A 24,142-nucleotide genomic window follows, 5' to 3' on the forward strand; every position below is an offset into this window, starting at 1 on the left:
GCAAAGGCAAATTGAAGAACAGGAACATTTGAACATGGCGAATAGACCACTCAAGGATTATGCAGCACCTTATGCAAGAGGTTTTCGATCTAGTATTTCAAGACCTTCAGTGGAAGCTAATAACTTTGAGATCAAACCCGCAATTATATCTATGGTGCAGCAAAACCAATTTGGTGGAGGACCTCATGAAGACCCCAATCAACACTTAGAGGTCTTTTATGAAATATGTGGTACCATGAAAATGAATGGAGTTCCTTCAGACGCAGTTAGATTATTATTATTTGGGTTTTCTTTAAGAGATAGGGCAAAGCAATGGCTAAATTCTTTGGCCCCTAATAGCATCACCACTTGGGAGCAGTGTGAGCAACAATTTCTTGATAAATTCTATCCACCAAGCAAAACAGCTCATATGAGGAATTTAATTGCAAGCTTCAAGCAGACTGACTCAGAATCTCTTTTTGAAGCATGGAATAGATATAATAGTATGCTCAGACAATGCCCACATCATGGATTGGAAAGATGGTTAGTGTTGCACACTTTTTATAATGGTATCAACTATCATACCAAAGTGTCCCTTGATTCAGCTGCTGGAGGGGCACTTATGAACAAAAGTTTAGATGAAGCTGAAGAAATTATTGACAGTGTAGCACAAAATCATCATCAATGGGAAAATGAAAGAAGTGGTGGCTATTCTTCTGTAAACCCAACAATTAAAGCATCAGGGAAGTTTGATGTAGATGCAGTCACTCTTTTGTCTGCAAAATTGGACGCTCTTACAAAGAAATTTGAGAATATGGGGACTAGTGCTAATATGGTTAATGCTATTGGTACATCTTGTGAAGTATGTGGGAGTTCAGAGCACTCAAATGACTCATGTCCATTGGGAGCTATCACTGCACAAATCAATCAACTAGAACAATGTGATGTAATCATGAGTTACAATCAAAGGCAGAACAACCCATACTCAAATACTTATAACCCTGGATGGAAGAGCCATCCCAATTTTTCTTACAGAAATAATCAAAATCAAGGACCATCTATGGGGGCAAGACCAAATTTTTAAGCTGGGCAACAAAATTTTCAACATCCATCTTCTCAAGGCTTACCAAAGTCAAATATTGAAAAGATGCTTGAAGAAATTATCTCAAGTCAGAATGAAATGAAGCAAGATTTAGCAAAGCTCATTCAGAGAATGGATAATTCTGAAAAACATCAAAAGATCCAGGATAGTCAAATTGCCCAACTAGCTTTCTCATCATCCAGAGCACCAGGACAACTTCCAGGAAAACCTGATGTGAATCCTATGGAGCATTGCAATAGAATTGAGCTTAGGAGCGGACGAACCTTGGGAGACCCCCAAGTGACTGCTCCAAAAGGGATACAAAAAGAAGAAGAGCTCTCTCCTCTTATACCAAATCAGATTCAAGCTAATGAGGAGAGTACCATTGAGGTTGAAGAGACTCTTCCACTGAACCATCAGAGCAAAGCTGTCCCTTTTCCTCAGAGACTTACAATGCTCAAGAAAGATGAAGAATTTGGCAAGTTTTTAGAAAAGGTTAAGGAAATTTGTGTAGAGGTACCTCTTATTGATGCTATTCTTCAAATGCCTAGATTTGCCAAATTCCTGAAGGATCTCATGTCAAACAAGAGAAGAAGAGGAGAGGTTGAGACCATTGCGCTTAGTGAGGAATGTAGCGCTATTTTTGAGAAGAACACTTCCCAAAACTAAAGGACCCAGGGAGCTTTTATATTCCTTGCAGCATAGGAAAAGAATTTTTTAAAAAAGCTTTTTGTGATTTGGGGACAAGTGTTAGCCTCATTCCCTATTCAATTTGTAATAAATTAGGTCTCAAAAACATTAAACTTACTACTATGGCACTTCAACTTACCGATCATTCCTGCAGGTACCCTTTGGGTATTATAGAAGATGTGCCAGTAGAGGTGGATGGGAATGTTATTCCCATAGATTTTGTCGTGTTGGACATGGAAGAGGACCCTAGGATTCCTATCATATTAGGAAGACCTTTCCTTGCTACAGCTGGAGCTATAATTGATGTCAAAAATCATAAGCTTTCTTTGGTAATTGGTAAGGAAAGGTTAGAATATGATTTGTCTAATATCTCTAACCATGTCTCGTCTCTTTTAAGTGCTTGTAGCAGGACAAGCATTTATAAACTTGAGGAATGGAATTTCCATCCTCATGGAAGGCCACCAAACGAAGGAGACAATGTGGTGGAAGATGTTGGGAGAAGATCTCCCAACAAAAACGAAAAGTATATCTGTCCTCCAAGGGCGAGGAAAAGAAGTGAATGATCAAGTTTGGTCGAGCTAAAGACCTTAAACAAGCGCTTCTTGGTGTTGGTGCAACCTTAGGTCAAGGTTGACCTGGTTGACCCGACTCGAGTTGACTTGACTCGAGTTGTATTTTGATGTTTGACTTGGGAAGATTGTTGATGCAACCTTAGGTCAAGATTGACCTAGTTGAGTTGCATGTTGATGTTTGACACTCGTGGAAGAGTTGTATTCTTGATGTGAGACAAGAATAGATGGTTGGGAGATTATTGGTGCAACCCTAGGTCAAGGTTGACCTGGTTGATCTGATTCGGGAAAAGTCCAAGTATGAAGACTTGGCACGGAAAAGTCCAAGCAGGGAGCTTGGCACTGGAAAAGTCCAAGTATGGAGACTTGGCACTGGAAAAGTCCAAGCAGGGAGCTTGGCACGTGAAAAGTCCAAGTATGGAGACTTGGCACGGGAAAGTCCAAGCAGGAGTTTGGCACGGGGAAAGTCCAAACAGGGAGTTTGGCACGGTGAAAATCCTAGTGAGTGAAGCTAGGTGAAGGTGAAAGTCCTGGTGAGTGAAGCCAGGCATTCGGGAAAATCCTAGTGAGTGAAGCTAGGTGAATGGGAAAGTCCTGGTGAGTGAAGCCAGGCAGTGGGAAAGTCCTGGTGAGTGAAGCCAGGCAGTGAGAAAGTCCTAACTGGGATGTTAGGCAGTGTGGAAAGTCCTGGTGAGTGAAGCCAGGCAGTGAGAAAGTCCTAACTGGGATGTTAGGCAGTTGGAAAGTCCTGGTGAGTGAAGCCAGGCAGTGGAAAGTCCTAACTGGGATGTTAGGCAGTTGGGAAGTCCTGGTGAGTGAAGCCAGGCAAGGGAAAGTCCTGGTGAGTGAAGCCAGGCAGACGGAAAAGTCCTGGTGAGTGAAGCCAGGCAGATTGGAAATCCTGGTGAGTGAAGCCAGGTGAAAATCCTAGTGAGTGAAGCTAGGTGAATGAGAAAGTCCTAACTGGGATGTTAGGCAGTGTGAAATCCTGGTGAGTGAAGCCAGGTGGAAAGTCCTGGTGAGTGAAGCCGGGCAAGGGAAAATCCAGATGGATCAGGGATGATCGGACATCTGGTGTTGAGGAAAGTCCAAGTAGGTCAAAGGGATTGACCGGACACTTGGCAGGGAGTTCTAGCAGGTCAAGGGAGTGACCAGATGCTAGGGATGAAGTACCAATAGGTCAAGGTTGACCGGATATTGGTTTGGAAGTCTTGGGACTTGGTTTGGGCCAAACCCAAGCTCTGGATCGGTCACCAGACCGATCCAGTGATACTTGTTTGCTCTGATCGGTCTGGTGACCGATCAGATACCGAACAGAAGCTCTCTGTTCGGTTACTGATCGGTCTGGTGACCGATCAGCAAGCGAACAGAGGCAAAGAGAGGCAGGCTGATCGGTCCACAGACCGATCAGGCCATGTCCTGATCGGTCTGGGGACCGATCAGGAGACGACGTCGCGAAGGAAGAGCCAGCTGGGATCGGTCTGTGGACCGATCCAGCTATGTCCTGATCGGTCCACAGACGGTTCTGTGCACTAACTGATCGGTCTGGGGACCGATCAGCACAGGGCCTGATCGGTCCTTAGACCGATCAGGGTTCTAGCCGTTGCGACGCAACGGCTAGTTTCTTCGCTGTCTTCTTCGCAGGTATAAAGGGGTCGAGGGCTGCTGCTGCGCGATAACTCTTCTTCTCTCTTCCTGTTCTAAGTGCTGCTGTGCTTGAGCTTTGTTGAGCTCCTCTGAAGCTTCGCGTGAGTTTCATTCTACGACTGGGTCAGCTGCTGCTGCTCGCTCTTCCGTGAAGTTGCTGCTTCGTCAACGGAAACCAGTCGAAGGCAAGCTAGCGTTTGTTTTTACATTCATATTGCTCTTGCTTCTTGCTGTATTTCTTGTACACTTATCTTGCTGTTGCAAGAGACTTTGTGGTGAGGTTTCTCCACCCACAAGGAGTATATTATTAGCCGGTTCTCCGGGGACTCATCCACCGACGGATTGATAGGGCTCGTCCACCTCACGGACACGCCGAGGAGTAGGAGTTCATCTCCGAACCTCGTTACATCCATCGAGTTTGAGGTTTGATTTCTTTCTTTGTCGCTTCTATTGTTTTATTTCCGCTGCGCTAACTCGACATTGTAGAAAGAAACGATCGATTGGGGTCGGCTATTCACACCCCCCCTCTCTAGCCGTACGAAGGATCCTAACAAGTGGTATCAGAGCGAGGTTGCTCTTCATCGGATCAACACCCGTGGGAGCAAAGCTAGAGATGGATCAATTCGGAGAAGACATCACCATTCCACCCTTCTACAACGACAACTTCGCATATTGGAAGGTAAGGATGATGTATTTTCTTAGGACTAATATGTTGAATTGGTTTTGTGTACAAGAAGGTTTTACTCCTCCAATGGATAAAGAAGGAGAGCCTCTAGAGAAGAACAAGTGGACGAAGGAACAAGTCCACCAATCTACAATCAACAATGAGGTAACTAAAACAATTGAATTTTCATTACCTACTAATATTTTGTGTAAGATAGGTAAGTACAACAATGCCAAGGAATTATGGGATAACTTGGCCAAGTACCATGAGGAGAGCTCCACTTCAAGCCATGAAGAGGAGCCTAGTGAGCCAAGTAGCTCACATCATGGAGGGAGCGAATTGGGAGTTGAGGGCTACTCAACATCCAAGGAAGAAGAGGAGGAGAATTCCTCTTGTTCAAGTTCGGAGCAAGAAGAAGAAGTATCTACCTCCGGAAGGGATGAGGAAGAGAGCTCACACCCATGCCCAAACCTAGGTAACTCAAGCATTTCAATTTCAAATAAGTTACATATAATATGCTTTGAGTGTAGGGAGTGTGGACATTACAAGAGCAAATGTCCAAAGAGAGTTAGGAAGACTCCACCGGCACCAAAGGTCAAGGAAGCCGGAGTCCCAACACGCAAAGGCAAGAAGCACGTGGTGTGCTTTCAATGCAAGCAACGGGGACACTATAGGAGCCAATGTCCGAAGGGGAGGAAACCTCGCAAGGACAAGAGATCGAGCACATCGATAGGGGGAGCTAAGGCAAACCCTAAGGTATCTTTTAAGGCTCATTCGTGCAATTCTAGTAGGATACATGCTAGTAATTTTATTGCATTAGTCAATAATGATGAGCATGTTAACACTAGAAATCAACACATGTGCTTAGGAGCTAAACATGTTAGCCTAGGTAAGGATAACACTAGAAATACCAACCCTAGGATTAACGCTTCTAAAGTTAAGGAAAACCTAGGTAGAAATCCCAAAAAGACTAGACACATGCCTAGGAATATCTCAAGAGAAAATGACAAATTAAAACTTGAGGTATTAGAGAGGGAAAATCAAGTCTTGAGGTCAAGACTTGATAATTTAGAAAAGGCTCTTAAAAACATGGAGAAGTCATCTCTAGGGTTTAAGGGTCAAAAACCAAAGCCCAAGGACAAGAAAGGTTTGGGTCACAAACCTAAGTCCCAAATGGTCAAGCCCACCTATCATAATGTTCCATTCGATTATGGAACAAAACCTAGGACTAGGAAGACCACCACCAAGGTCACAAGGGGAGTCACCCCTAGAGTTGATCTTGATGAGACCCAAATGACCAAGGCTTTAAAGCCTAAGAGGGTCATTAGGAGGGTTGCTAGGGAAGTCATCCCTAGTGAATTTTTAGTGAACCCAATGAGCTCAAGTAGGTATTGGGTTCCTAGGAGCATTTTCTCTACCCCATAGATGGGTTAGAGAGTGTCAACTCCAATTAGAAGGGTAGTTAACCCAACTTTGAGGAAATTGACACTCAAGGAGCATTTTCAAGGTTTTGATAACCTTTGAAAATGAAAAAGAATTATTATTTACTCCTTAAAGAGTAAATTGTGCCATATTTGAAAAATATCGATTTCAATCTTATTTGGCACAATTTAAGAAAACCTAGAGAAATACCATAATTGGGATTTTGGTTTTCTCTTAGGGATATATGGGCAATCTAGGGTTAGATTTTAAGTTAGCAAAGTGGTTAAGGATACTTAGATAGGTAATCTAGGTATATTTATCTATGCTAAATCTTGCCATGATTGTTTGCCCTCACATGTCATGACATCATATTTAGTCTTATTATCATTTGAAATGTCATGATAATACTTAGGCTAGTTTATATGTCATGTGTTAGTCTAGTTTCAAACTTTATGCCATGACATCATGACATTGGCACATGTTCTCATTTATGATACCATTTTATGCCATGTCATCATCTCTTGCATTAATAATCAATTGAATTGATTTAAGGATGAAAAACACATGTTGATATTGAGATCAAATTTGTGTTTAGAAAATGCATGAGACCTTAGCCTAAGATACCTAAACCCATATCTCACATCAAAATTGACATGGATGTGCTTGATACACTCTAGATGTGTGTGAGATATTAGGATCATGAATTAGGATCAAGGTGCATAGCTCTTGTACCTAGATGAGCCTAATTCAAGATATGGGGGATCATAGGGAAAGCTTGTGTACAAGTCATGTACATATAGCCCTAAGATTATGGTCCTAAATTCAAATGGTTTTAAAAGCATTTTAAAATTGATTTGAAAAACCTTGATGAAGCTTTCCTAGTGATAGCACTCATCATTGAACATTGTGATACAAAACTGACTTAACTTTGAACTATTTCAAAGTTTTCGAATTTTGTATCAAGATTTGAAAATGGAAACTATTTTCATAGAAAATTATTTTTCCATGATAGTGTATGATATGAGGAATGTATCCTCAAAGTTTTCGTAATTTTTCGAATTTTCTGGAATTTTCTAGGAGTTTCTGAATTTCCGGAAGGGGAAATCAGAAATTCTGATTTCAGTGGCTGGATCGGTCCGGGGACCGATCCAGGGAAGCTCTGATCGGTCTGCAGACCGATCCAGAGTATTGTGGATCGGTCTGTAGACCGATCCAGTGAGTTCCAGTAGCACTACGATCTGGTGAAAGGCTGGATCGGTCTGGGGACCGATCCAGAGGGGTTCTGATCGGTCCGGGGACCGATCAGGGCGTGCCAACCTGCTGAATTTCAGCTGTTGTCTGAAATTTCAGTTATGGAAGTTGTGATTTTGGATTTCTAAAGGTTTGGAACTCTCAAAGACATTGTTGGTGCAATGGTCAAGGGGAGTTGACCTTTAGGGGAGTTTTACCTAATTGTCAAGGGGAGTTGACTTTTAGGGAGTTTTACTCCTTAAAACTTTTGAGGATTAGTGATATGAGATTATCACTAAGTTGATTGTTGAGTTTAGTATCAAGGGAAATTAAGAGTTTCAATGAAAGGTATGGGACTTTCATTAGGAAGAAACTTTGACCTTGATATCCTCCTTTTACTTTTGATGTGTGTCAAAGGGAGAGTTATTGGAGAACCCAAGTTAGGTTATCGGGTTAACCTAAGCTAGGGGAAGAATGTCAAGGAATGTTCAAGGAAGAACATTGGAATTCTTTTTGATGTGTGTCAAAAAGGGGGAGAACTATTGGAGAACCCAAGTTAGGTTATCGGGTTAACCTAAGGGGAGAATGTCCGGAGAATGTTCAAGGAAAGAACATTGGACATTGGAAGATGGTTGGAAAACCTAAGTTAGGTTATCGGGTTAACCTAACTTGATTATAGTTTTGTCAAACATCAAAAAGGGGGAGATTGTTGGTGCAACCTTAGGTCAAGGTTGACCTGGTTGACCCGACTCGAGTTGACTTGACTCGAGTTGTATTTTGATGTTTGACTTGGGAAGATTGTTGATGCAACCTTAGGTCAAGATTGACCTAGTTGAGTTGCATGTTGATGTTTGACACTCGTGGAAGAGTTGTATTCTTGATGTGAGACAAGAATAGATGGTTGGGAGATTATTGGTGCAACCCTAGGTCAAGGTTGACCTGGTTGATCTGATTCGGGAAAAGTCCAAGTATGAAGACTTGGCACGGAAAAGTCCAAGCAGGGAGCTTGGCACTGGAAAAGTCCAAGTATGGAGACTTGGCACTGGAAAAGTCCAAGCAGGGAGCTTGGCACGTGAAAAGTCCAAGTATGGAGACTTGGCACGGGGAAAGTCCAAACAGGGAGTTTGGCACGGGGAAAAGTCCTGGTGAGTGAAGCTAGGCAGTCGGGAAATCCTGGTGAGTGAATTCAGGTGAAAATCCTAGTGAGTGAAGCTAGGTGAAGGTGAAAGTCCTGGTGAGTGAAGCCAGGCATTCGGGAAAATCCTAGTGAGTGAAGCTAGGTGAATGGGAAAGTCCAGTGAGTGAAGCGAGCGGTGGGAAAGTCCCGTGAGTGAAGCGAGCGGTGAGAAAGTCCTAAGCGGGATGTTAGGCGGTGTGGAAAGTCGTGAGTGAAGCCAGGCGGTAGAAAGTCCTAACTGGGATGTTAGGCGGTTGGAAAGTCCTGGTGAAGCTAGGCAGGTGGAAAGTCCTAACTGGGATGTTAGGCGGTTGGGAAGTCCGGTGAGTGAAGCTGCAAGGAAAGTCCTGGTGAGTGAAGCCAGGCAGACGGAAAAGTCCTGGTGAGTGAAGCCAGGCAGATTGGAAATCCTGGTGAGTGAAGCCAGGTGAAAATCCTAGTGAGTGAAGCTAGGTGAATGAGAAAGTCCTAACTGGGATGTTAGGCAGTGTGAAATCCTGGTGAGTGAAGCCAGGTGGAAAGTCCTGGTAAGTGAAGCCAGGCAAGGGAAAATCCAGATGGATCAGGGATGATCGGACATCTGGTGTTGAGGAAAGTCCAAGTAGGTCAAAGGGATTGACCGGACACTTGGCAGGAAGTTCTAGCAGGTCAAGGGAGTGACCAGATGCTAGGGATGAAGTACCAATAGGTCAAGGTTGACCGGATATTGGTTTGGAAGTCTTGGGACTTGGTTTGGGCCAAACCCAAGCTCTGGATCGGTCACCAGACCGATCCAGTGATCTGTTGCTGTTACGATCGGTCCGTGACCGATCGGATCAAACAAGCTCTGTTCGATTCTTGCGATCGATCGGTGACCGATCGCAGCAACGAGGCAGAAGGCGGTGATCGGTCCACGACGGTCGACAGATCTCCCTGATCGATGCCGGGACCGATCGGAGAGACGCCGCGAAGGAAGAGCCGGTGGGATCGGTGCGTGGACCGATCCGGCTATCGATCGGTCCAGGGCATCGATCGCAGTACGCCTGAAGGTTACGTGCACTAACGTCGATGCGGGACCGATCGGCCTCTGATCGGTCCGTAGACCGATCAGAGTTCTAGCCGTTGCGACGCAACGGCTAGTTTCTTCGCTGTCTTCTTCGCAGGTATAAAGGGGTCGAGGGCTGCTGCTGCGCGATAACTCTTCTTCCTCCTTCCTGTTGCTAAGTGCTGCTGTGCTTGAGTTTTGTTGAGCTCGTCCAAAGCTTCGCGTGAGTTTCATTCTACGACTGGGTCAGCTGCTGCTGCTCGCTCTTCCGTGAAGTTGCTGCTTCGTCAACGGAAACCAGTCGAAGGCAAGCTAGCGTTTGTTTTTACATTCATATTGCTCTTGCTTCTTGCTGTATTTCTTGTACACTTATCTTGCTGTTGCAAGAGACTTTGTGGTGAGGTTTCTCCACCCACAAGGAGTATATTATTAGCCGGTTCTCCGGGGACTCATCCACCGACGGATTGATAGGGCTCGTCCACCTCACGGACACGCCGAGGAGTAGGAGTTCATCTCCGAACCTCGTTACATCCATCGAGTTTGAGGTTTGATTTCTTTCTTTGTCGCTTCTATTGTTTTATTTCCGCTGCGCTAACTCGACATTGTAGAAAGAAACGATCGATTGGGGTCGGCTATTCACACCCCCCCTCTCTAGCCGTACGAAGGATCCTAACACTTGGGAGGCAACCCAAGGGTTCTTTTAGTTAGTTTTGAGTTGTATTTTAATTTCTTTTAGTTTGATGCATTCTTTTGATTTTGTTTTAGGTTAGGTGCAAAACAGAGCCCGGCCGTGTGCTATACACAGCCGGGCAAAAGTTGCAGAGAAGGGAAGTGCTTGGGCCGTGTCATCCAGACACGGCCGTGTAGGATTTCCCGAGGAGAAAAGGGTCTAGGCCGTGTCTCAAACACGGCCGTGTAAAGAATCCAGTGAAGGAAGAGGGGGAGGCCGTGTTGATCTGCACGGCCGTGCGAGGAAACCAGTGAAGGAAGAAGGGGAGGCCGTGTAGATCTGCATGGCCCGTGTAGGGGAGCTATTAAATTCTTCCTTCTACCTCACACGACCAGATCTTGGCCGTGTCTTGCACATCCCCAACTCTCCAAAACATCTTTTTCTCTCCCAATCTCTTAAAAACTCCTCTCTAATCTCTCAAGATCTCTTAGATCTGGATTCTCCTCCTCACTTTTCATTCTCCTAACCTAAGATCTTTGCTCTTTGAAGTTTTGTTCTTTGTGTTTCATTATTTCAACCCTAGATAATTCTTCCCCTATCTAAACTCATCAAGATGTCCAACATTTTGAAGAAACTTCGCAAAAGAGGTGGTGGATCCAGTGGGGACAAAGAGGAGGAGCCATCAAGGGACAAAGGAAAGCAACCAGTGAAAGGAAAAGGCAAAAGGACTTCACGCAACGAAGGTAATGACAATGAATTCAATATTGTGTTTAGAAATGATGATCAAGTAACTAGATTTGCAATTATTGTCAATAGAAAGATAGTGTGTACTAGATATATGGACCCAACTGTTCTTGATATGCTTGGAATTAGGGAAGATGTAGATTTGATGATTGGGTTTTTGGATTGGAGTGATATTATGTACACACATTTGCCTACATATCCTCGTCTTGTTTTGGAATTTTTAAGTTCAGTGGATGTCCATTTTACTAATGAAGATGATTATTTTGGAAAAATCTCATTTAGACTAATGAACCAAGAATTTCTATGGACATTTAGTGACTTCAATTCTTGTTTTGGATTAACCACCGGTAGCCCTTGTAGGTTTGATCCAAGGTTTAATTGGAATCATTTTTGGAATGCAATAACCGGGTTAGATCAACCTTATGAGCCTTCAAGAGCTAAGGCCTCCAATATGTAAAACCCCATCTTTAGGTATCTACATAGAGTCATGAGTAAAACTATTTTTGGTAGGGGAGAGAGTGATGGGGTAGTTAAAAAGATAGAGCTTTATGCTTTATGGGCTATGCTTTATAAGGTTGAATTTTATTCTAGTTTTCATTTTGTTCAAACCCTATTAAGATCTGCTAGGGCATCATTGGGATCAATTGTTTTTGGTGGTTTGATTACCCGAATAGCTTATAATTTAAATCTTGATGTTGATGGGTTGGAAATAATTCATGGTAATGACATGATTGACATTGATGCATGTCTTGCTATGAAAATGATCATTCGGGATGAGAATGGTTTCGCGTTTCCTAGGAGGAGTGGTTCTCCTTTACCCCTTCCTTTTCCTGAATGAACTACTATTCGTAACCCGGCTAATTGGGTAATTTCTGAGTTAGATTTTGAGGATAACCCTTCTATACCTGGAGACACTGAGCCACATCATGAGCCCTCGTCATTTGGACGCCCGCAGCCTTCTAGTTTTATGGAGCCGGCTAGGCATTCTTTTGCATATGGCATGGGATTGTCTAGGTTTGATTTTTCAGATTTTCGTACGTCTCTAGAATCACTTCATGAGAAGCAAGATGCCCAACGAAAAATGTTGGAGGGTCGCTTCTCTTTATCTGATGATCAGTTTAGGGAGGTACAAAATCATTTTCAGTTTACGAGGAATTTTCAAGGTCAAGTGGCTGAGTTTGTGCAGGATTATGATACTGATCAGGCTAGGATGAGAGATTTTATGCAGAGCATGACACTTACTAGCCAATTGTTAGAGTGTATACTAAAAGCCTAGCTTTTGGTATAAACATTTATCTAGAAATAAGAATCACATTGGTCAAATGTTTACATTTAAGATAAATGTAGTTGTTCAATTAATTTATATTGTAGATAACATGGTGTGTGGTGTCACACACAGAGGATCATGTTATCAGTATCTTATAAATTATAAACAGTAGCTCACGACCATAATGGAAAGGAACAAACCATTGGAAGGTCGTAGTGTAATTAGGTATCAGTTTATCTTGACTGTATAATTACACTAGTACACTCAGAGTGTATTGAGTAGGACCATTTGAGCTCGTTTCTTTTATACTGACTTTATAAAGAAACAAAGACCTCGGTTATTATGGAAATGTGTGCTCTTAATCCTAGTATAATAACAATCACATATATTTGATATTTATTTCTTTAATTTATCAATGGGTGAGATTTAGTTCTATAAATCAATAAGCCTGATAAGTTGGGAAATGGTATCACTTATAGTGTGTGTTGTTGATTATAAAAGGAAACTGTGTCCTAGAGATACTAGGTTGATAATGTCCTCAAGAGGAGCTCATAAGGATTGTCATGTTAATCCCTGCTGGTGGACTTAGTCCGACATGATAATAAGGTTGAGTGGTACTACTCTTGGACTAAGATATTAATTAAATGAGTTGTCAGTAACTCACTTAATTAGTGGACATTCGATATCTTAAACACAGGGAGACTAACACACTCATAATAAGAAGGAGCCCAAAAATGTAATTTGGGATTGGTGCGGTAGTTCAATAATAGTTCTCTAGTGGAATGAATTATTATTGATAAAATTAAGTTGTGTGTTCGGGGCGGATGCTTAATTTTATCGGGAGACCAAAACCAATTCCTCCTCTCGGTCCCTATCGTAGCCTCTTATTTATAGAGTACTATACCCACCTATACCCACCTTCATACCCATGAGAAAGGGGCCGGCCAAGCTAGCTTGTGGTTCAAGCTAGGGCCGGCCAAGCCTTGGTTCATGGGTGGCCGGCCCTAGCTTGAACCCAAGCTTAGGTGGCCGGCCCCATTAAATTAAAAAGAATTTTAATTTTAATTTTTATTATGTGGAAAGATATAATTTATTACAGAGAATTAAAATTAAAATATCTCTCTTTAAAAGATCTACAAAAGATTAAAAGAAAGAGATTAGATCTCTTTCCTTATTTGTAGATTGGAAAGATATTTTATTTTTTCTCTCTGAAAAATATATTATTCACATGTTGAAAATTAAAATTATAGAAATTTCTTTTTATCAACCATGAAGGGATTTTAAAAGGAAAATTTATTTTTTAAAATTTCCAAAGACAAAAAAGGAAGTTTTAATTGTTGATTAAAATTATCATATTTGCTCTACATGAGGTGGCCGACCACATACAATTAATTAGGAAATTTTATTTAATTTTTTATTAATTAATTGTTGTCAAGGAAAGTTAAGGAAATTTTATTATAAATAAATTTCCTTATTTGCCAAAGCCAAGGAATATAAAAGAAGGGGTAGGGGTGCCTTCATGGTGTACAACCTCTATTATTTCTCTCCCTCTTTTCCTTGGTGTGGTGGCCGGCCCTTCCCTTTCTCTCTTCTCCTCTTGTTGGACGAAACCTATCTTCTTGGTGGAGCTTTTGTTTGTGGCCGGATCAAGGAAGGAGAAGAAGGAGAGAAAGCAAGTCTCATCTCTAGCATCCCTTGGAGCATTGGTGGTGGCCGAAATTATTCATCCTTGAAGAAAATTATTGTGGCCGGCCATCCTCTTCCTTTCTTCCTCTTTTGTGGTGGCCGAAACTTATCTCTTGCTTGGAGTTCTTGTGGTGGCCGGATACTACTTGGAGAAGAAGAAGAAGGAGAGAAAGCTTGTATCCCTTGGAGCTTGGTTGGTGTTTTGATCTTCATCCTTGGTGAAGCTTCTTTGTGTTGGCCGAACCTAGCTAGGAGAAGAAGAAGGTGCTTGGTGGTTTCTCATCTCGGAAGATCGTTGCCCACACAACGTCCGAGGTTAGAAGAGGAATACGGTAGAAGATCAAGAGGTTATTTTTCTACAAGGTATAACTAGTAATTTTTCTTTCCGCATCATACTAGTTATTTATGGAAATAATACCAAATACAAGAGGCTTACGTTCTAGTATTTTGAATATATTTTTCGAAGTTGTGTTCTTTTGTTTTATTTTTTCCTTGTGATTTGATTGTTCTTTTCGGTTAACCTAAAGTTATTTTAGGAAATTAAATATTAGCTTTCTATAAAAGGTTTTGTCTAGTCGGTGGTGGTTGCTCCCATATCCAAGAAGGCCATGTGCCTCGCCACGTCAGTACTGGGAACCTATTATGGAAATTAATATTTAATGGAATTAATAACTTAAGGTGATTTGGGTCGAACGTGTTAAGTTCCGTAGGAGACCCAAGTCAAAACCTAAAAGAACGAATAGATTAAGTTTTGGATCAAACGTGTTAAGTTCCGCAGGCGATCCAAAATTTAATTTAAAAGAACACATGGTAGCTAGGAAAAGGTTCAGACCTTTGTACAAATTTTTGTACAGTGGAACCTCTAGGTTTTCCGAGTAGCAACCAACAATTGGTATCAGAGCTAGGGTTTTGCCTCTGTGTATTTGGTATTAGTTTAATTATGCACATGTCATACATAATTTAGGCAGGATAATAGTAGGATATGCTAACTTTGTGGATGCAGGATCCAACTATTATGGCTTTTAGTTATTATGTGTGTGATTGGACCCTTGGACATGTCAAGGGCATTTATATGTGCGTGCATGATTGTATTATAAAATACAGCAGGAGCTGTATTTAGTTTTATTAGGATTTTATTTTTGATCTAGATACATGTACATTCCTTTTATGGAATATAGGATCAAAAATGTAAAATTCTATTTATGTCGCGGATCGAATCTTGCAAAGCGTGGAACCTTCTAAGGACCAGAGGCGCAGCGGAACTAGGTGCAAGATGGATGCGACAGCTAGACCCGGTGGCGGTGGCCAAATATGGCAGCAGCTTGGGATGACAACACACGGAGGACAACTAGAGATAAAAGTCATAATAGTTGAAAATTAGATTTTCTATTTATTGCTTTTATATTGTGCTGTGTGTGCATGTTGGTTTACATATTTAGTAGGCTAGCATAGTTAAAATTCCTCATTTATAAATAACTAAGTGGGAGAGGGATTTTTAAGTAAATCCCATGGTCTCCATTACTGGTTTGTAAGTGATGCAAACAAGCTTGCGCGTTGGCTCTGAGTGCCTTCCTCCATAACGGATGAGCTTGTTTGTGGATCACTAGAACAGACTTCCATTTTTGGATGACTATAGGAAGTTAATTAAGAGCGTGTGATCTTCCCCAACGGAAGGGGCATAATCTTATTAATGGACTTAGTGTCAAGTAATGGTATACACTTAGACACATTTAATAGTATCCTCTCCAACGGAGTCACTACTATCACTTGTGTGACCAAAGGGAAACCAACTATTGATTTGTCATAAAACTAGATTGGCAATATAATAAAATTAATAAACCCCTCTTACAAATGTTTGAATTTGTATACGTCCACACTAACGTGACATACAAGATTCATGGTGTTTGAGGTAATTTTATTTGTCAAAAAGTTATATTGACAAGATAGTCAATGGGTAAAACCCTCCTCTTACAAATGATGAATTTGTATACGTCCACACTAACGTGGCATGCAAAATTCACGGTATTTGAGGTGTTGGTGAATTTAAATAATATTGTTTGAGGAATCAATGTTATTTTAAATTCAAAGAGTTTTGACCAAATATTTGATCAAAGACAGATCAACTATTAATTTTATTCGTCATAAAGTAAAGTTGACGAGATAATAAAATTAATGAATAAAATCTCCTCTTCGATTTTGTATACACAAAATTCATGGAGATTTTAAGGAGTTGATCTTGACCAAATATTTTTGTGACTCTTAGGATGTTTGTCAATCCCTAGTAGTCATACTATAGAAAAAGACTTAGTAGTCCCAATTGTAATGATTGGAAATAGGACTTGGACATTAAGGTAGACTGTCTTTTTAGAACTAAGAACAATTTAGGTGTATTTAATTCATTAGTTGAAACATGTCTAGTGGTGTTATCTACCAGAACCTGGAGTGTAGATACAAGATGTCATTAATCATGTCTGCAATTCATTGCAGGGTTCCAGGAAACCCGACAACTAAATGAAAGGTAAATCACCGTCCACATGGGCACTACTGTAAAAGTGGTAGCTATTGCAGTGGGAGATGTTTCTCCTTTGATAAGAATAAAATATGGATTTTAAGTAATTGTCTTTACGTACCAAGTTTAGAAAGAACCTGATTTCAGTTTCTAAACTATTATAGATATTGTGTCTATTTTGATAATAAAGTTGTTATCAAGAAAAATAGGGAAGTTATCTATTCTGGTATGATGGTTGATAATTTATAATCTAATAACTCCCACGATGCAACAAATGGAAATTTGTAACACATCTTCTAATTTTAAGAGAAAGCAACCTTCGGAAATGAACCAATTATATCTTTGGCACCTAAAGCTAGGTTATACTTGATTAGGATTCATTGGTAGCTAATGAACTTTTGGGTTCATTGGTAGTGGAAATATTTCCAACCTGCGAGTCTTACTTGGAAGGAAAATAACCAAGATGCTTTTAAGTCCAAGGGGTATGGAGTCAAAGATATGTTGAAATCGGTTCATTCTGATTTGTGTGATCCTATGACTATCCAGACAAGAGGTAGTATTGAATATTTTGTCTATTTTATAGACAACTATTCAAGATACAAATAAATTTACTTAATGTACCGCAAGACTAAGTACTTTGATTAGTTCAAAGAGTATAAGGTTGATGCGGAGAAATGTTAAAGTAAAAAGTCACTATGGAAGATCGTAGTGGCAAGTACCTCTTGAGAGATTTTAGGAGTCACTTATCAGTAGTTGGATTTCAATCCCAACTAACTGCATCTGGTACACCCCAACAGAATGGTGTAGTAGAAAGAAGGTAAAGGACTCTTATGGAATAATTAGATAGATGATGAGTTATTCAGAAAATTACCAAATTTGTTTTAAGGATAAAACTCTGAAAACGAAAGTGAACATAGTACCTTCCAAGTTAGAACTCTCTACTCATATAGAATTGCTAAATAGGCGTAAGCCTATTCGGATTCGGGAAATCCAGCACATATGTTAAAGAGAGATAATAATAAGTTGGATAGGAGTTCACTTGTTTGTAAGTTATCCTAGATAAACAAAAGTAGGTTTATAGTCTTAAAAATCAGAAGGTCATTGTTAGCATCAATGACTAATTTTAAAAGGACTATATAATGAACCACGTGCTCATAAGTAAATTTGTTCTTAAGAAATAATAAAAGACATGTCTAATCTAGTACCAACTGTACAAGATGAGATACCACAAGAAAACTGCAACACGTATCACAAATGATACACAATTGCAGAAAATGCCTTGTCATAGTGGGAGAGTTGTTAAGCAACCTTAAAAGATTCATGTTTTGGAGAGTTTTTGAACTCGATCCCTGAAGGACATGAACCTGATCTCCGGACATATGACGAAGCACTCCAAGATAAATATGCAGCATCTTGGCAAAGAGTAATGAATAATAGAATTAGAATATATGTATTCTAATAAAATCTGGAAGCTTGTAGAACCACCAAGTGGTGTAAAAGCCTTTGGGTGTAAAAGGTCTATAATAGGAAAAAAGAGGGATAGACAGGGAGGTAGAAACTTTCAAAGCAAGGCTTGATGAAAAAGGAAACTTTTTTCACTGGTAGCCATGCTTAAGTCTATCCGGATTCTTTTATTTATTTGGCAAGTGGATGTGAAGACAGCATTCCTTAATGGAAGTCTTGAAGAAAGCATCCATATAAAACAACCAGAAGGGTTCATTACAAAGGGCTAAGAGCATCTTGTGTAAAGCTTAATCAGTCTATGGACTGAGGCAAAGCTTCAAGGTCTCGGAACATCCGGTTTATCAAAAGTAATTCAGACCTATGGATTTATTTAGTAACCGGGTAAGTCTTGTGTATACAAAAGGTGTGATGGAAGCGTGGTGGTATTTCTTGTACTATACGTAGATAACATTTTTGGTAGTTGGAAATAATATCAAAATGTTGTCAGAAGTAAGGGTATGGTTGTCCAAACAATTCGATATAAAGGACTTGGGAGAATGAATATATTCTTGAGATCAAAGTAATAAGGGATCGCAAGAAAAGAATATTTTACTTATCCCAAGCTTCATACATCGGAAAAATCCTTGCTCGTTTTAAAGCATGCAAAACTTCAAGAAAGGTTTCTTACCTTTTCAGGATGGAGTAACTTTATCTAAAGATATGTCTCTGTAGACATCAAAGGAGATAAAGGAAATAAAGGCAGTTCTTTATGCTTCGGCTGTCGGAAGCCTAATGAATGCTATGCACGAGATAAGAAATCTGTTTTGCCAAGGGAATAGTTGGCAGATATCAAAATAACCTTGGACAAGGACAGTGGACTGCAGTAAAACATATATTGAAGTACCTTAGAGGCACTAGAGATTATATGCTAGCTTACAAGGCAGTTAATTTGGTTCTTGTGGGTTGCATGGATTTTGACTTCCAATCAGATAGGGACAATAATAAGTCAACCTCGGGGTTTTGTGTTTACTTTAAGAGGTAAAGTCATAACTATGGAAGAGTGATAAGCATAGGTGTTTTTCTGGACTCCACCATAGAAGCTTAGTATATGGCAAGCCTCTGAGGTAGCTATAAAAGCTGAATGACTCAATAATCTCAAGATAGACTTAGATATGATTTCTGGTTTGTCCAAAGATTATTACAATTTATTGTAATAATATTGGTGCAGTAGCAAACTCGAAGAAACCATAAGTCTATAAAGGCAAGTAAACACAATAGAGCGCAAGTACCACCCAATACGAGAAATCGTATAAACGAGGAGAAGTTGTTGCTGCCTAGATTGCATCAGGTGATGACCTATAGATCCTTCCACCGAGGTCCTTAAGGCAAGAGCTTTTGATGGACATGTTGAAGGGTTAGGAATCAGATGTATGGCAACAGATATAGCAGCTTAGTCTTTTAGTATAAGTGGGAGATTGTTAGAGTGTATACTAAAAGCCTAGCTTTTGGTATAAACATTTATCTAGAAATAAGAATCACATTGGTCAAATGTTTACATTTATGATAAATGTAGTTGTTCAATTAATTTATATTGTAGATAACATGGTGTGTGGTGTCACACACAGAGGATCATGTTATCAGTATCTTATAAATTATAAACAGTAGCTCACGACCATAATGGAAAGGAACAAACCATTGGAAGGTCGTAGTGTAATTAGGTATCAGTTTATCTTGACTGTATAATTACACTAGTACACTCAGAGTGTATTGAGTAGAACCATTTGAGGTCGTTTCTTTTATACTGACTTTATAAAGAAACAAAGACCTCGGTTATTATGGAAGTGTGTGCTCTTAATCCTAGTATAATAACAATCACATATATTTGATATTTATTTCTTTAATTTATCAATGGGTGAGATTTAGTTCGATAAATCAATAAGCCTGATAAGTTGGGAAATGGTATCACTTATAGTGTGTGTTGTTGATTATAAAAGGAAAATATGTCCTAGAGATACTAGGTTGATAATGTCCTCAAGAGGAGCTCATAAGAATTGTCATGTTAAACCCTGCAGGTGGACTTAGTCCGACATGATAATAAGGTTGAGTGGTACTACTCTTGGACTAAGATATTAATTAAATGAGTTGTCAGTAACTCACTTAATTAGTGGACATTCGATATCTTAAACACAGGGAGACTAACACACTCATAATAAGAAGGAGCCCAAAAATGTAATTTGGGATTGGTGCGGTAGTTCAATAATAGTTCTCTAGTGGAATGAATTATTATTGATAAAATTAAGTTGTGTGTTCGGGGCGAACACAGGATGCTTAATTTTATCGGGAGACCAAAACCAATTCCTCCTCTCGGTCCCTATCGTAGCCTCTTATTTATAGAGTACTATACCCACCTATACCCACCTTCATACCCATGAGAAGGGGGCCGGCCAAGCTAGCTTGTGGTTCAAGCTAGGGCCGGCCAAGCCTTGGTTCATGGGTGGCCGGCCCTAGCTTGAACCCAAGCTTAGGTGGCCGGCCCCCATTAAATTAAAAAGAATTTTTATTTTTATTTTTATTATGTGGAAAATATAATTTATTACAGAGAATTAAAATTAAAATATCTCTTTAAAAGATCTACAAAAGATTAAAAGAAAGAGATTAGATCTCTTTCCTTATTTGTAGATTGGAAAGATATTTTATTTTTTCTCTCTGAAAAATTATTCACATGTTGAAAATTAAAATTATAGAAATTTCTTTTTATCAACCATGAAGGGATTTTAAAAGGAAAATTTATTTTTTAAAATTTCCAAAGAGAAAAAAGGAAGTTTTAATTGTTGATTAAAATTATCCTATTTGCTCTACATGAGGTGGCCGGCCACATACAATTAATTAGGAAATTTTATTTAATTTTTTCTTAATTAATTGTTATTAAGGAAAGTTAAGGAAATTTTATTATAAATAAATTTCCTTAGTTGCCAAAGCCAAGGAATATAAAAGAAGGGGTAGGGGTGCCTTCATTGGGAACAACCTCTATTATTTTTCTCCCTCTTTTCCTTGGTGTGGTGGCCGGCCCTTCCCTTTCTCTCTTCTCCTCTTGTTGGACGAAACCTATCTTCTTGGTGGAGCTTTTGTTTGTGGCCGGATCAAGGAAGGAGAAGAAGGAGAGAAAGCAAGTCTCATCTCTAGCATCCCTTGGAGCATTAGTGGTGGCCGAAATTATTCATCCTTGAAGAAAATTATTGTGGCCGGCCATCCTCTTCCTTTCTTCCGCTTTTGTGGTGGCCGAAACTTATCTCTTGCTTGGAGTTCTTGTGGTGGCCGGATACTACTTGGAGAAGAAGAAGAAGAAGGAGAGAAAGCTTGTATCCCTTGGAGCTTGGTTGGTGTTTTGTTCTTCATCCTTGGTGAAGCTTCTTTGTGTTGGCCGAACCTAGCTAGGAGAAGAAGAAGGTGCTTGGTGGTTTCTCATCTCGGAATATCGTTGCCCACACAACGTCCGAGGTTAGAAGAGGAATACGGTAGAAGATCAAGAGGTTATTTTTCTACAAGGTATAACTAGTAATTTTTCTTTCCGCATCATACTAGTTATTTATGGAAATAATACCAAATACAAGAGGCTTACGTTCTAGTATTTCGAATATATTTTTTGAAGTTGTGTTCTTTTGTTTTATTTTTTCCTTGTGATTTGATTGTTCTTTTCGGTTAACCTAAAGTTATTTTAGGAAATTAAATATTAGCTTTCTATAAAAGGTTTTGTCTAGTCGGTGGTGGTTGCTCCCATATCCAAGAAGGCCATGTGCCTCGCCACGTCAGTAATGGGAACCGATTATGGAAATTAATATTTAATGGAATTAATAACTTAAGGTGATTTGGGTCGAACGTGTTAAGTTCCGTAGGAGACCCAAGTCAAAACCTAAAAGAACGAATAGATTAAGTTTTGGATCAAACGTGTTAAGTTTCGCAGGCGATCCAAAATTTAATTTAAAAGAACACATGGTAGCTAGGAAAAGGTTCAGACCTTTGTACAAATTTTTGTACAGTGGAACCTCTAGGTTTTCCGAGTAGCAACCAACACCAACAAGTAGATGCTTTATATGAGTATCATAGATCCTTGGGTGAGATTCCAGGTTTTCCTAGTTTTCCTATTGGCCAACCACGTCGTAGACCCCCTTTTCCTCGTCCACCTCCACCTCCTCCACCATATTGATTTCATCGGGACGATGAAAAGTTTAAGTCTGGGGGGTGTCATGTACTGTTTAGTTTGGTTTTCAGTTTTTAGTTTTTGCTAGTTTTTCATGTTGGTTCTTATTTTTGTTGTTGCTTGTTTTTGAAATAATCATGGTAAAAAAAATTTTTTTTGAGAACATCAAATCTTCACTTATATGCTTTCTTGGATTCAAGTGAAATGTTAGCACGATTATTGTCTTGATTCATGATGTTCGAATGATGCTAGTAGTAAACTTTGTGTAGTTCTTTTTTCTATCTTGGGAAGCATTAATAAGCTAAGAATCTTATGGTGATGAGTTCTAGTTTTGGTTCAACCTTAAGGATTTTATCTTCACTACACTTGTGCTTGATGCTTGAATAGTTGATGTCATTGAAATAGTCATGATTCATCTTGTTTGCTTAGTACTTGGTTTCCATGGTGATTTCTCAACTTTTATTTTGGTTACTGGATGAGGCTCAAATCATTAAAGCTCATTTGGAAAAATCAAAATATCCCAACATGTGTGCTAAAAGTACATTTGTGAATAAGTTTTGCACAATGCAAACACTTATAAAAAAAAAAAAAAAAGGATATAAAAAACAGTTGTCATGAGTGGAATATAGCAAGTCACCCCTTTGAGACCGAGTTAGGTTACTAGGGAAATGACTGCTTAGCTTCTCTTGAGATTGAGCACACCTTTGAGACCTTGGGTTAGTTGAGAAATATGAACCAAGTGAATGGTGAGTAAGTGCCTATCACTGGTTACTTGTCTTTCACTGGAAACATTAGGAATTCAAATTTGATGACGACTTGACTAGGACATGGATTGAAACTTGAATGGTGTTGAGTTACTTTTACACTGTGCACAAGATTCTTATGCTTGAACCATACTTTACTTGTTTTCATGATCATGCTTGTTAATGAAACTTTTTGATAGAATTAGGAAAATGCACTAGGTTTTATGAATGTGTTGTAGAACATATGAATTTAGACTGCAGCATTTTGCTTGAGGACAAGCAAAGGTTTAAGTCTGGGGGTGTGATGTGCATAGATTATATACTCTTTTATGCATATTTTTACGCACATTTACATACTTTGAGCATGCTTGATCTATGCATTTTTATACTTCCAGCTTTCCTTTTAGCATATTTACTCTTTTGGTTCGGAGTTCTGCTTTTTGTGCATTTTCTGTACATAGGAGTTGAAATTGGTGAAGATTATGTGTCCTCGGGCAAGCTTGGAAGTAATTGAAGGGAGAGAGCATCAAGGTCGTGTTCCACACATGGCCGTGTAGTCTTAACAGGAAGGGAAGAGAACATGGCCGTGTGAATCCCACACGGCCGTGTCTTGATTTGAAGAAATCAGAGCAGAAGCGTTACATGGCCGTGTGGATCTACACAGCCGTATGAGGTTTCCAGAGGACAAGCAGATGGTGGTCGTGCGTATCACACGACCGTGTGGAGTTTCCAGAGACCAAGCAGGTGTTGGCCGTGTGTACCACACGGCCGTGTAGCATTTCCAGAGAGCAGAAGGGCCTAGGCCGTGTACACCACACGGCCGTGCAGCATTGGTGTGAATCTCACACGGCCGTATCGTGGGGTCGTGTGGCGCTCGATTTCCTCCTCTATTTAAACCTTCCTTCATGAATTGAAAGGGGATCTCTCCCCCTTTGGGAGAAGGTAAGATTTGGTGGTTTCCTCCCATTCTTGGGAGGATTTCTGGGCGATTCTAAGGGAGATCTTGACGATTTCGACTCCAGAGCGAGGATTGGATCCGAAGACGAGGCTTCTTCGTAGATAAGTTTTCTCTTTCCCCCTCTTCTTGGTTTCTTGGATTGGGGATTTAAGAAATGCTTGTAATCTTTATTTCTTCGGGTTTTCTTCCTCGATTCATGGAGTAGATATTGTATTCTAGGATTAAGGGAGTATTTGTATGATGGATTGATGTAATCTCTTATGGATTTGCCATTTTCTTGTTTCAATGACATTGTCTTGCTTGTATCAATTAGATCTTAAATGATTAATGGTTATTTGTGCTTAATTCTCATTCTTGATTGATTGTTTGGATTTCTTGTGGACTTTGTAGAGATAAACTCTCACTCGATCATCCGAGGGATCCACGTGACAGGTGCAAGCC

At 40.0% G+C, this 24,142-nt stretch overlaps 1 non-coding gene across 1 annotated transcript; it reads right to left on the bottom strand.

The window, feature by feature from the left end:
• Positions 1-406: 406 nt before the first annotated feature.
• LOC122044698 lies at positions 407-513 on the bottom strand. Its single transcript, XR_006129718.1, has one exon. It is a non-coding gene; the product is annotated as a small nucleolar RNA R71 (small nucleolar RNA).
• Positions 514-24,142: the final 23,629 nt, after the last annotated feature.

This window comes from Zingiber officinale, chromosome 2A (assembly GCF_018446385.1).
Source record: "Zingiber officinale cultivar Zhangliang chromosome 2A, Zo_v1.1, whole genome shotgun sequence".
NCBI lineage: Eukaryota > Viridiplantae > Streptophyta > Magnoliopsida > Zingiberales > Zingiberaceae > Zingiber > Zingiber officinale.